Source organism: Pteropus medius, unplaced genomic scaffold, assembly GCF_902729225.1.
Source record: "Pteropus medius unplaced genomic scaffold, Ma_sr-lr_union100, whole genome shotgun sequence".
Lineage (NCBI taxonomy): Eukaryota > Metazoa > Chordata > Mammalia > Chiroptera > Pteropodidae > Pteropus > Pteropus medius.
This window is the reverse complement of record NW_024349800.1, coordinates 45,540,578-45,553,012: the sequence shown is the minus strand read 5'-3', so window position 1 is coordinate 45,553,012 and position 12,435 is coordinate 45,540,578. Positions and strand designations below refer to the sequence as shown.

The window sequence follows — 12,435 nt, the reverse complement described above, 5'->3', positions numbered from 1 at the left end:
ACTTAATAGCTATTACGGGGAGATGCATAGGCAGATGGCTTCTGAGATTAACTTTGGAGTTAGATTAAGTTTGAGAGCTGATTCTACCACTAACTAGCTGGGTGATGTTGTGCAAGATACTTAATCTTTCTAGGTCTCATTCTCCCCAACTATAAAATAGAAGCGATTATAGAATCTGCCCTATAGGGTTATCACAATTAAGTGAGATAATCCAGGCAAAGCATCCAACCCAGCACTCAATGCTTAGCAAGGGCCTTAGAGGATTTTACTATTACTAGTTGTGTTGGCCATTTTGTTTTCCCTGCTGCCCTCCAGTCCTGGGCCAGGAGAGACTTTGGTTGCCAGGTGGGGGAGGGGAGGAGGACAATGAGCAGAACACCCCAGAAGCCAAGAGAGAGGTTCAAGCTTTCGGAAGGGAGAATGAGTGGATGGTAGGAGCTGCTGGAAAGCACAGAGTCAGAGAGGATGTGGGTTTAGTCAGGATGAGCACCTGGCACTTTGTTGTTTTTATTCTTGTCTTGTGCCTTTTCCATCATTTTTATGGGCTGGTGTGTAGACGTTGCTGAAAGGCCTGTTCCACCTGGATCTCATTGAAATCATGCAGGCTTTCCCTTTGCTGAATGTTATATATATATATAAATATATATATTATCCCAGGAACTATATAAATGTTCCATTTGTGATGTAATTGTTCTGTTTCACATTTTCTTTCCTAAACTAAAACCTAGAGTTATCCAAAACATTTGAGACAATGGTTTGAATGTAACGTTTTGTGTGATGAACTCTTTATTTCCTATGGTTTATATTTCTTTTTCCTATTAGTCATTTTGCTCCAGCTCTAGGTGGAGGCTCCGAAGGTCAGGGGTTGTGTTGTGAAGAGGGTGGAAAGATGAAGAGAATTACTTTCGTTGTAAATTTTCTACTTCATAAGGAATAGGGGGAAGCGTGAGCGAAACAGAGGCAGCTTTCACTTGTTAGAAAATACAATCACGATCTTTACTTCGGTTGCTTAAAATGTTTGCAGAAAACAATCAGGTTCTGCCAAAATTTCTTTTGTGAAGAAAATATTCTTTTGCTTTAGCTGCCTATGGCAGTGACTTTTTCTTGAGGCCAACGAACCTCTCTTCCACTTCTTAACTCTGCCAAATCACCACACGTGGGAAGTGAAAGGAAAAATCAAGAATGGGCCAGAGCTTAACTTGGACATGTTAAAAGGTAGAAAATGGACCAGATCTCATTCAACAAGGAGATGAGATAGACCATTAATTGTTTAGAAGTGAACAGTGGAGTGATTTCAAAGTCAAAGACTCAGGTTCATGCCCCACTGCTCCTATTCACTGAATTTTCTTGACCACAAAATGCCTAGATGATAGCAGGGCTGGCTGAGACTTAGCCGAAATGAGATGTGAAGGCAAGTGACCCTTCCCTGAAGCCATTTGCATGAAAGTGATAATATGTATCATGATTTTCCCTTTCAGCTGGAGGAGAAGGGAGTTTCTGGGTGTCCCTGAATGTGGGAGGCCAAGGGGTGACAGGAGGACCATGGAAGATCAGCATGGCATCTGTGTCCTGTGCCCTCGGGCCCCATCCTGAGTGTGCCTTCCTGTTCCTGCTTTGAGTGGGCTTTGGAGGGGAGCCGACCTATCCATGGTGATGAAGTCCTGCCCTGTGGTGGAGGGGAACCACTGTTCCTGTGGCAGCCCAAGGGCTCACGGCAAATACCAGCATCCAAGTGCTGTTCTCACATCGCTTGTGGGCCATGCGTGTAGACTGTGAGGGGTGTTGCAGGCTTGTTCATAAGCTAACCTGAGATAGCTTCTAGGACACTCAGAAGTAATTGGGGGAGATTTTAAATGATAAGGATATGGGGGGATTAGGTGGCAGTTGAGGGCTTATAGTCTGACAGATGGAGCCTTCATTTTAATGAGACCCCACAAGTTGGTGAAGCTTGAGGGACATTTGAGATTCCTGTACGTCCTAGGGTTTCAGTGTGAATTAAAAGAAAGAAAGGCCACATAAAAGCACTTTGCAAATTTTAAAGCAGTGCAGAAGAGTAAGGGATTGTGGGTAAGACTTTCTGCAGTCTGATGAGGCCCCCTGCTAGGGTATCACTGAGGCTCTACCAAGGCCACATGCAGGTTGCAGGCAGCAGGTAACCAGGATACAGAAATGCCTCCCAGGGCAACCCGTGGGAGTTTTATTGAGCACCTGACATGTCCTAAGCACTCTTCTGTCTGTTAAGATCCAAAGATGAATAATTCTCGGTTTCTGCTCCTTAGGGTTTCTGCTCCTTAGGAGCTCCCAGTCTAAAAAGGGTCTCTCTTCCCAGAGACCATATTCTAAAGCCTGGTCCAGGGTGCATGTGAGCGCTTGAGAAAACCCACCCTGCCTCCTTTGAACCTCTTGCCTTGCCAGAGTGCAGGCCACAGTGAGATCCCCAGATTCAAGTTGAAAGGAGCTCCATTTGCCCACTTTAGGCATAGCCTACAGCCTACATCCCAATCAGCAGAAGGCATCGCATCTGAGTTGATTAGCCACTGAAGGGCAACTTTTAGTAGATAATTTGTCTTTGCCTCAGAAGTGTCAATTGTACCACAGACATTGGTTGAGGAGCTCTTAGAAGGCAGTAAACACGAATAAAGTGTCCTCCCAGTCATTACACAGTCCCCAACAGCCATCAGGTGGGTCAACAGATTATTACACTAAAGCAGAGGCATCACAGAAGTATATTAACTCAACGTCATGAGTCAAGGGTATTATCGGAGGATCTCTTCTCTGAAGGATTCTTTTTGATGGCAAGGTTTGCGTTCACCAGGATCACTACTGTGAAAGAACATAAGATGAAGGCCTTCAGCCCCACCCTATAGACACAGTGAGCATGTGGTAAGTACGAGGCATGCCTGAGTGGACCCAAGGAGGAACGACACCGTTGCTGGTGTCAACTCAGCAAATATACAAGTATTGTATATTTGAAAATTGCTAAGAGATATCTTAAAAGTTATAAGAAAAATAATTTTGTAACTACGTGGTGATGGATAGTAACTAGACTTATTGTGGTGATCATTTCACTGTATATACAAATATCTAATCATTAGGTTATATATCTGAAACTAATATAATATTATATCTCAATTAAAAAGGAAAAAAAGAAAAGAAGTTACAGTCTGCTTCAGGGCTTGGCAAGCTATAGCCTGAGGGCCGAATCTGGTTTACCACCTATTTTTGTAAATAGTGTTTTATTTGAATCCGGACACACCTGTTCATTTACATATTGTCTATGGCTGCTTTAGCACCCACCGTAAGAGCAAAGTTGAGTAGCTGCGACAGAGACTACATAGCCCACAAAACCTAAAATATGCACTGTATGACTCTCTACAGAAGAAGCTTGTCAACCCCTGGTCTTGTGGGAGAGACGCAGCCATGCGTGATTACCTCTTATTCCTGGCCGTGGGTGGCGATGGTGGTGAGGGGGATGGCTGGATGGCTGCCTCTAGGGACAGTGCCATGACTGGTGGACCAGCCCTCAACCTGACAGGCTCAGAAACCAGACTTTGTAAGTTCACCTGAACATGACAACAGGGGCTGCCCTTTCTACACACTGCGTTGCTCACCACACTGTGGCTGATTCTCACCAAGTTTCCTGAATAGCACGACTACAACAAAGAGAGCCCCCAGCATAGTTAGTTCAAGTCAAGGTCAGCCCAGAGAAGGAAACTAGCCCTGTCCCTTGCCAGACAACACTGCCTGGAATCTAATGCCCCCTACTCCACACCCCAGCATTGTCCTCCCCAGAAAAGGTTGGGAAAATGCCAGAATGTGCGTCTTTGGACGCCACCCTTCTCTGACAGCCCCCGCTTCTGTGAACACAGCTTTCCCACAACCACAGTAACACCACTGGCCAAAGCCTACAGCTGTTGTTAGTAACGAGAGTGGTGCCTGCGAGCCTAGCATGCACTTTGGTTCTTTTCCATTACATATGGTTTTTATGGGTTCATTCTAGGAGGGAAACCTTACATCCCCGGTACTCAGGTTCTTGAGGGCACAGGCCTGCCTCCCTCTGTCCGCCCACCTGCAGCTGACAACCTTGAGCTTTGCTCTAATGGAGGCTTTATGGAGATGCAACCCGACCACAAAGGGGAGTGCCCTTCGTCTTGACTGGAGGTTTGGGAAAAAGCTTCTCAGAGGAAGTGACACTTGATATGGGCTTTGGAGGAGGAAGAGTAATTTGAGAGGCAGAGTAGTGGGAGAATGGCATCCATGCAGGTGGAGGAATGTGAGCAGTCATAAAGGTAGCTGGCCAGGGTGAGGGAAGGCGGGAGTGAGCGAGAGAAGGAGGGAGGGAGGGAAAGGGAGAGAAGGGAGAATGGATGGCAAAGCGGTGGCTGTGTTGGGACAGGTGCTGGGGGATGAAGCAGGGAAGAGATCAAACCAGTCTGGGAGGAGCCTTGTGCTTGGGCCTCATTCTGAAGGCAATGGGAAACATGAGAAGTTTTTGAGCCAGGGTGAAGATGTGATGAGCTTCGCGGTTTAAAAAATAAATCCGGCTGCCATGGAAAGTGCAGAGTCGAGGTAAGGAAACGCTTCAGGTTTTGGTGATGATCTTGGTGAGAAGTAGGACAGGGCGGTGGCAATAGAAAGGAGAGAGGCGATTCCACAGACAGCAGCGCTCATCAGCGAGGCTTAGAGGAATGTTGAAGGGTTGGAGGTGATGTTAACAAAGTCGGAGCTCCAGGGAGGAAGAATGAGTGGGGACAAAATAACGAGTTGTGGATGAGACCATGGAATGTCTACAGGTCCAACTACAAGCAGTTGGAAATACAGATGAGGGGAAAAAAAGATGAGGTAGAGATGAAAAGTTGGGCTCATTTTCCTGTGAGTGATGGCTAATGAAAGAGGAAGAAGGATCATCCAGGGGGAAAGTACAGAATGAAAAGGAAAAGCAACTGAGCATGGAATTTGTTTCTATTTAAGGGTGAGCAGTGGAAGAGGAGGCCACAAAGGGACAGAGAGGGGCCCCCATTCATTTCATTCTCTCATTCATTTAGTCGACAGATATTTATTGGGTACCTATCATGGGCTGGTCGTGGGCACCAAGGGGATGGTGAGAGAAATGTTGTGCCCTCCAGAGCTTATGATGAGGTAGGTGCTCAGAAAGATGCAGAAAGGAGGGGAGTCAGGGAGAGCAGGGTCTGATAGTACTGACCACACTGGAGGCTAAGAAGTGGGGAGAGCTATTGCAGGGAAGAGGGATGGATGGGGGAGGAGAGAAGACAGTCACAAAGCCGAGGGGGTTGTCTAGAGCCCTACATTCTCGCTCCTGCCTCACCTCAGAGAGCAGAGTGAATGCAGACCTAATCAGGTGTACCTCCTTAGCCATGGCCTCTGGGTGTGGCTTTGTTGCACATTCTTGAAATTTTGAGTGAGGATGTTACTTTATATTACGTACTAATTAGGCGAGCAATTTTCTTATCTCTTAAAAGCCTCTTAAAGGCTTGCCATGTTTTCTCTTTCCAGAATTAATCTTTCATTCACAGGGATTCTGGACTATAATATATAACACCACACAAAATAGTGAAGATGTAAAATAAAATTATTTCGTCATCTGATTATAAAATTTCTCGTGAAAACTTGGAAAACAGAGTATAAAGTAGAAAATACATATAACTCATTTCCACATCACTCTTAATATTCTGTTGTTTTTCCTCTCAATCCTGCTTCTGGACACACTTACTACATTTAGATATATTTGTGATTATTTTGTTATTATACTTTCACATATTATTTTGTTTACTAATTATATCATAGATATTTCCCCATGTCTCTAAAATAGTTATGAAAACATTATACACAAGCTTCATACTTTAATCATCCCTATGTTATTTATTTAGGTTCTTTCTAATCTTTCTCTATTTTAATGTGGCAATTATCCACCTTTATACGCAAATTTTTGTCCCTGAAACTTCAAAATAGTCAAATCCATTCATACTTCAAATTTATTTACATATTTTCCCTCGAATCCTTAAATTAATAATGTCTCGTAAATTTTAGAGTGCTAGTAACAGTTAAAAGTGATGATACTGTCCTTTGTCTGAAAACACTAGTTATTTTGGAATGTTATCTGATTATTTTTTAAACGCCATTTTTAAGTCAAGAAATTTGACTGGAACTGGACTAATGATAAATTGCATTTATTTTTGGTTTACTATTAAACTCCAGGTTTTCACCAATGCTTGCTTGAATTCCACAGATATAGCACATGTGGAATTATCTTTTCTTATTTTTTAGGTTTTTTGGAGAATTTTGAACCCAGGTCTAGTCTCATTTCTTTCTTTACATTTAATTCTTTTTTTAAAAAAAATTTTTTATTATGTCACTTTCTATGAAGATTTGAAGGTTACACCAGAAAACGAATAGAAAGTGTTTTTTGTTTGTTTGTTTGTTGGAAAAATGCATTTGCCTTATATAGCTTTTCCCATTATTTTACTGGCAAATAGTTGATGTACTTCTGTTTTAAGTGTGTTTCTTATGAGATTATAGCTAGATTTTAAAAATAACTGTTTTTAAACTGGCAAGTTTAATTCATTATTGTTTTTTATAATCTTTGATATATTTGGATTAATTTTTACTATCTTTTTTTATGCCTTCTATTTTCCTACAAAGTTCTTTTCTTATTCCATTTTTTTGTCTTATTCTATTTTTCCTCTAATAGGTTGGAACTTATAGATTCTCTTTCTACCTTTTTAATGGTTAAAGTTATTATATTTATCCTTTTAAATTTAGAGTGCTTTATCTCTTTCCAGCTTATTAGGCTGTTATTCAGTATTTTATTTCTATTAAAAATATTTTGTAAAATGTATCATGTATAGCAAAGAGTGTACAGCATGTATACACACACTCTCACATACACCTACACATACTAATGAACATTTATGTATCTAGTATTTTAAGAAACAGAATAGTATCTCTACTTCAGAAGTCCCTGTGCCCCCACCCTCAAATTTTTTTAATTTCACAAATTAGGTGTTGCTATTAGTGTTGATGTTGATTTAGATTTATCCACATTACCATTTTCTTTGCTCACCTGGTTACCATCCTTCTTACATCTCAGATCTCCTATGGTCCTTTTCCTTCTTCTTAAATGATATACTTTTAAGACGTTCCTTTACTAAGGGTCTGTTGATGATTACCTTGTTTTGCTCATCTAAAAACATCTCTATATCATCCACATTCTTAAATTATAAATTTTGCTGGGTAGGCGATCATTGATTGACAATTTTCTTTTTTCAGCACTTTGAAGACTTATCTTACAATCTTTTGGTGTCTGTCATTTTCCATAAGAAGTCAGATGTCAAGTAGGTAAGCTGTCTTTTTCCCAGGCTGTTTTTAAGCTATTTAATTTGAAGTCTTTAATGTTCTGCAGTTTCACCAGGATGTGTCCGGGTGTAAATCTTTTTCGGAATATTTTGTACTTCTAAAGATAAGGATCCATGAAAATTCTTGAATATTGTCTCTCTCCATTCTTTCTACTCACTCCTCTGGAATTCAGAGATGTGAGTTAGAGCATCTCACTCAAAATTTTCATATTTGTTAAGCTCCCTTTCATAATTTTTTCTTCTTTGTCTCTTTAAACTATATTCTAAGTAATTTTGTTGTATCCGACTTTCAATTTACTAATTATATTTTTCAGTTGTTCTATTCTGCTAATTAGTTCATTAAAATTTCAACTATATTTTTCTTCTAGAAGTTAAGAATCTGCCTGGCTATTTATGATAGTACTTTATTCTTTGCTTATGTTTTAATTTTTTTTAAATATTGAAAACATATTTATTTTATAAACTATGGCTTGCTGGCTAAATCTGGCACACTCCCTACTTTTGTAAATAAAAGTTTATTGGAACACAGCCAAGCCCGTTAATTTACATACTGCTTGTGTCTGCTTTCACACTAGAATGGCAAAATTGAGTCTTTTTGATAGAGACTGAATGGCCTACAAAGGCTAAAATATATACTGTCTGGCCCTTTAGAGAAAAAGTTTGCCAAGCTGTGCTGATAATTCTAACTTCTAAAGACCTGTGTGTCTGATTCCGTTGCTTGATGTTTCTTTTAACTCTTGTCTCATGCTGTCTTGCTCTGTGAGTGTCTTGTGATTTTTACTGTGAGCTCATTTTGTTGGGGCATTATCTGTGAGAGTTTTATGAGACTTAGCTTGAGAGACTATTCCTTTTCTTTGTATTTACTTTTGCCAAGTGCCTGGGGAGCTACTAATCTAGGACCATTTTAAATTTATTTGGCTTAAATGATTTCAGAATAGGCAAGAAAGTGAATTTCAACCCCAGCCTTGAGGCCTGGTTTCTGATTATTATCTCTGGTAGTAGGGAAGTGGGGTAGAGACTTTTTTTTTTCTTTCAACCATAATCAAAGCTGAGATACAAAATTTTCTTTATTGTCTTCCTGTATAGGGTAAATACTTTCTAGTCCAGACTTTGGGGTCTTTGAGGACCCATTCCAAAGTCTCTGTGCTGACACTTCACTACCTTGTCACCTGCCTGTCCCCAAGTCCCCAACAAATGCCCTTAGGGGTCCACTGCTTGCTTGAATGAAAATTTACTATGCTCATTCTGGATTCTTGCCTCTACTTCATTCTTGGCCTCTGAAGATTTACCTTAATTTCTTGCCAAGTCAGCCCTTCCTTTTATCCAGCATTTTATAGGTGGTTTTTAGGGGAGGATTTTCAGAAGCCTGTCATATTGCTGGAAATAAATGTCATGAAAATTTTAAATTAAAAGGTGTACAGTTAGGATAATGAAAATGAGAAAGTTTTATAACACTCCTACAGGCTCCAAGCCTACCTAGTGTTTACTTATACCTGAATTATCAGTGTTGTCTCTGGAGTGAGACAATCTGGGTTTGGAGCCAGGCCTTGTGTAGAGTAGGGGGTGGGGGAAGGAGAGGGAATGTTCTGTAAAGAGCCAGGTGGTAGATATTTTCAGCTATGTAGGCCATATGTAACTACTCAACTCTGCCACAGTATCATGAAAGCAGCCGTAATTACATACTACATAATGAATAGGCATCGTTGTGTTCTAATAAAACTTTATCTACAAAAACAGGCCATGAGCTCAATCTGGACTGTAGATTATAGTCTGCACACCCCTGGACTTGTGCAAAGTAATAAACCTCTACAAGTATCAGTTTCCTTCTCTCTAAAATGAAGGTAATAGTAATATCTGTGTCACATATAGGTTGTTGTAACCATTAAATTAGTGAACTTATGGAATGCTTATATTAGCCATGATGATGATGCTAGCAATGATTATGATGGTTTCAAAGCAGTTCCATGGTTTTTTAAGATTATAAGGGTGTCTTCACTTCAAAGCATGCAATTATGTCTAGAGTAGCCTCTGCAGCTGCTACTGAGGACCCATAAATATAAAACTAACAATACCACAGTAACAAACAACCCCAAAATCTTTGTGGCTTTGAAGGACTCATATTTAAGTCTTGCTTATATTGTTTCCATTATAGGTTGATAGGGGACTCTGTTCACTATTGTCCCTCTGGAATGCATCTTGAAATTGCTGGTTGTTACAGAGAAAGGGATCTCTGAAGAATTTTGCAGCAACAATTATATGCTTGGGCTGCAAGTGACATGTCATTTCTGTGCAGAATTCAGGATCGGGATTGATCACATCTCCTTCCACCCTTGTCACTCCAGTTGCTGAGTGTGCTGTCAGCAGAAAGTCTTCACTTGTCAGTTCCTCCTGGAGTGCCTGAGCTGCAGAGCTGCCTCACCCAAGGACATAGTCTTCCCAGGGGGGCCCACATCCAGTGACTGCTCCAGGTAGGGATACCAAGGCACAGTGCCTTTGACCCAGTGTGGGACAACTCTGATGGCCATTCTAGCTCCAGAGATCCCTGTGGATTTGGCTCAGCCTGTTGTTGGACAACTAGACTTTTCGTTCTGTCCAATCCTGGTTCCTTCTCTTCCTTTACACAGGGGTTGCTCCCAAGAACACTCCTTAATAAACATCCTGTGCACTAAACTCCATCTCAGGGTTCTTCTTAGTGAATCTAATCTATGCCATCCTCCATATGCCCGAGAGGGTAAGGGCTGGATGTATCTCCTGAAGAGCTCCGAGAACTACATCACTCACTAAAGTGAGCAAAGGCAGCACATACGGATGCAGCAGCCTCAATCAGAGCAATGATAATAGCTAACATTCATTGAGCACTGACTTCCGGTATGCTATACAAAGTGTGTTACCTGGGTCTATGGCCATGCCACCCCGAAAGTGCCCAATCTCGTCTGATCTTGGAAGCTAAGCAGGGTTGGGCCTGGTTAGTACTTGGATGGGAGACAACCTAGGAATACCAGATGTTGTAGGTGTTAAAAAAAGAAAAGAAAAGAAAATGAAAGAAGGCTGTCTCAAAGTGTGTTACTTGGATTAGCTCATTTAATCCTCCCAATACCCTATGCAGACCAGGGGATTTAACCAGGGGATGGCAAGCTATGGTACACAGATCAAATCCGCCCATGCCCATTCCTTTATGTATTGTCTGTGGCTGCTTTCATGCTACAATGGCAAAGCTGAGTGGTAGCGACAGAGACTGTATGGCCTGTAAAGTTGAAAATATTTACTGTCAGGTCCTTTTCAGAAAGAGCTTGCTGAACCCTGTGCTAGGTGTTGGAACAATAAGAAAATAGAAGCTTAAGAGACACATGGTTTATTAAATCACACAATGCCTTTTTTGATTGGTTACAAAGGCAAATATCTATAGAAAGCCCCCTTCTTTGACGGCAAGTGCTGAACCTCCTCCCCACTCCTATGCCACTTATGGGTCTTTGTAAGTGCTCAGTGAATGAGTATGAATGATTCTCTTCCTTCTCTTTCTACACACCCCACTTTGTAAAACTGAGGTCTTTTCTGCCTCTTGGGCAGAAGTTCTTGGGCAGCTGGCAGCTGCCTCTGGGCTCAATCCTCTCCTAGCCTCTGCAGGCACCTGAAATAGTGACCCTGTGACCCTTTTCTACCCAGTGAAGAACACAGGAGACTAATCGGTTTTTGATATCTTTGACTCTAAATTCCCTGGAGGAATCTCTATTTTTCCAGAAATGGTTTTCCCCTACTGAAAAGAGCTAGGGCAGTAAAAGTGTAGGTGCTGAGCTGACTACCAGTAAACTTCATGATCACTGAGAAGTTATTCTGTGTGCCGAACTGTAAAGTGATAAAATAAAACGGCGGCCTTGACAGCCTTAGAATCTAAGGCTGAGATTATCTGTTTCCATCTATCTCCAGCTGAGAAGTGGTTCCCAGGACAGCACTGAGGAACTCAAAAACATTCCCTCATAAAAGTGATTGTTCAGGGGGATTCAAGAGTTTAGTTCCTTAAGGCCCAGACAGCTGCTTCCTAGATTCAACCACAATATGAGCCAATGCCCCAAGGTCACTGCCATACTTAGGAGCAGAACTGAGACTCGAGCCCAGATTGTTTGACAATGAAGTTTGTGCTCTTAATCATATATATTCTACTTTTTCCTGGGATGTAAATATCCCAGATTAAGTATTTACATTCTACAGATGCTGTTATATGTGCTCATATAGATTTTCTGCCAATGATTTTCTAGCAATTAGCTGCAAGAAGCCTGCAGAAAGAGATTACACCTATCCATCTCTTTATCCTATGCCTTCTAATTTCCTCAACTTTCAGAGAGAGTCCTGGATCTAGTCAGGTATATTCAATCCCTAAGCAAACATTTTTAAAATCTTTTCCCCATTTTTTTGTTCATTAAAAAACCATGGGCCCTCAAAAATGTCCAGTGAATGAACAAATGAATAAGTCAGTGAATGAGTTGGACTGAATGAATCAATCTCCAAATCTTTGACAACTTAAGGATCCTGGGCAAGGTTTGTGCTCATGATGAAAAAAAGGTAGTTGAAAAGTTTCTTATTGTGGACCACCTGCTGCAATTAGGCATCCAAAGAGACAGTCATTCTCAACGAGCACTTTTACAAGCATTTACTATGACTTGCAGTGGGTCCAGCATGGGAGAGACGACACACAAGGTCTCTGTCCTCAACACAGGCGTCCGGGGGTGAGGTGAAGCATGGAAGTCAGTATGGGTGCAGGCAGCTTCCCCAGGGCATTGGCCAGTTACTTGTACATAGAGAAGAAGGTGGGAAAATGTAAAGACGGGAAGATGCTCTTTCTAGTAAGTAAAATGGCAGCGTTAACATTCAGGGTATGGATTGGAAAGGGTTAAGTGTAAAGTTCTTGGGCAGCTGGCAGATGTAACCTGATCCCTCTCAGCAGTAGTTGGGGCTTTACAACTAGGAAATCTGGAGGAATCAGACGCTGGGCTGGTTTTACTGGTCTCCCCTCACTGTTTAGAAAGCCAGGCCTCTCCTTGCATAGCTGTTGTTTCTTTGGTGGTGT

The 12,435-nt window shown here is 41.5% G+C and overlaps 1 pseudogene; it reads left to right on the top strand.

Moving 5' to 3' along the window:
- Nucleotides 1-10,268: 10,268 nt before the first annotated feature.
- On the top strand, nt 10,269-10,387 carry LOC120622390 (uncharacterized; annotated as a pseudogene).
- The last annotated feature ends 2,048 nt before the right edge of the window (nt 10,388-12,435 follow it).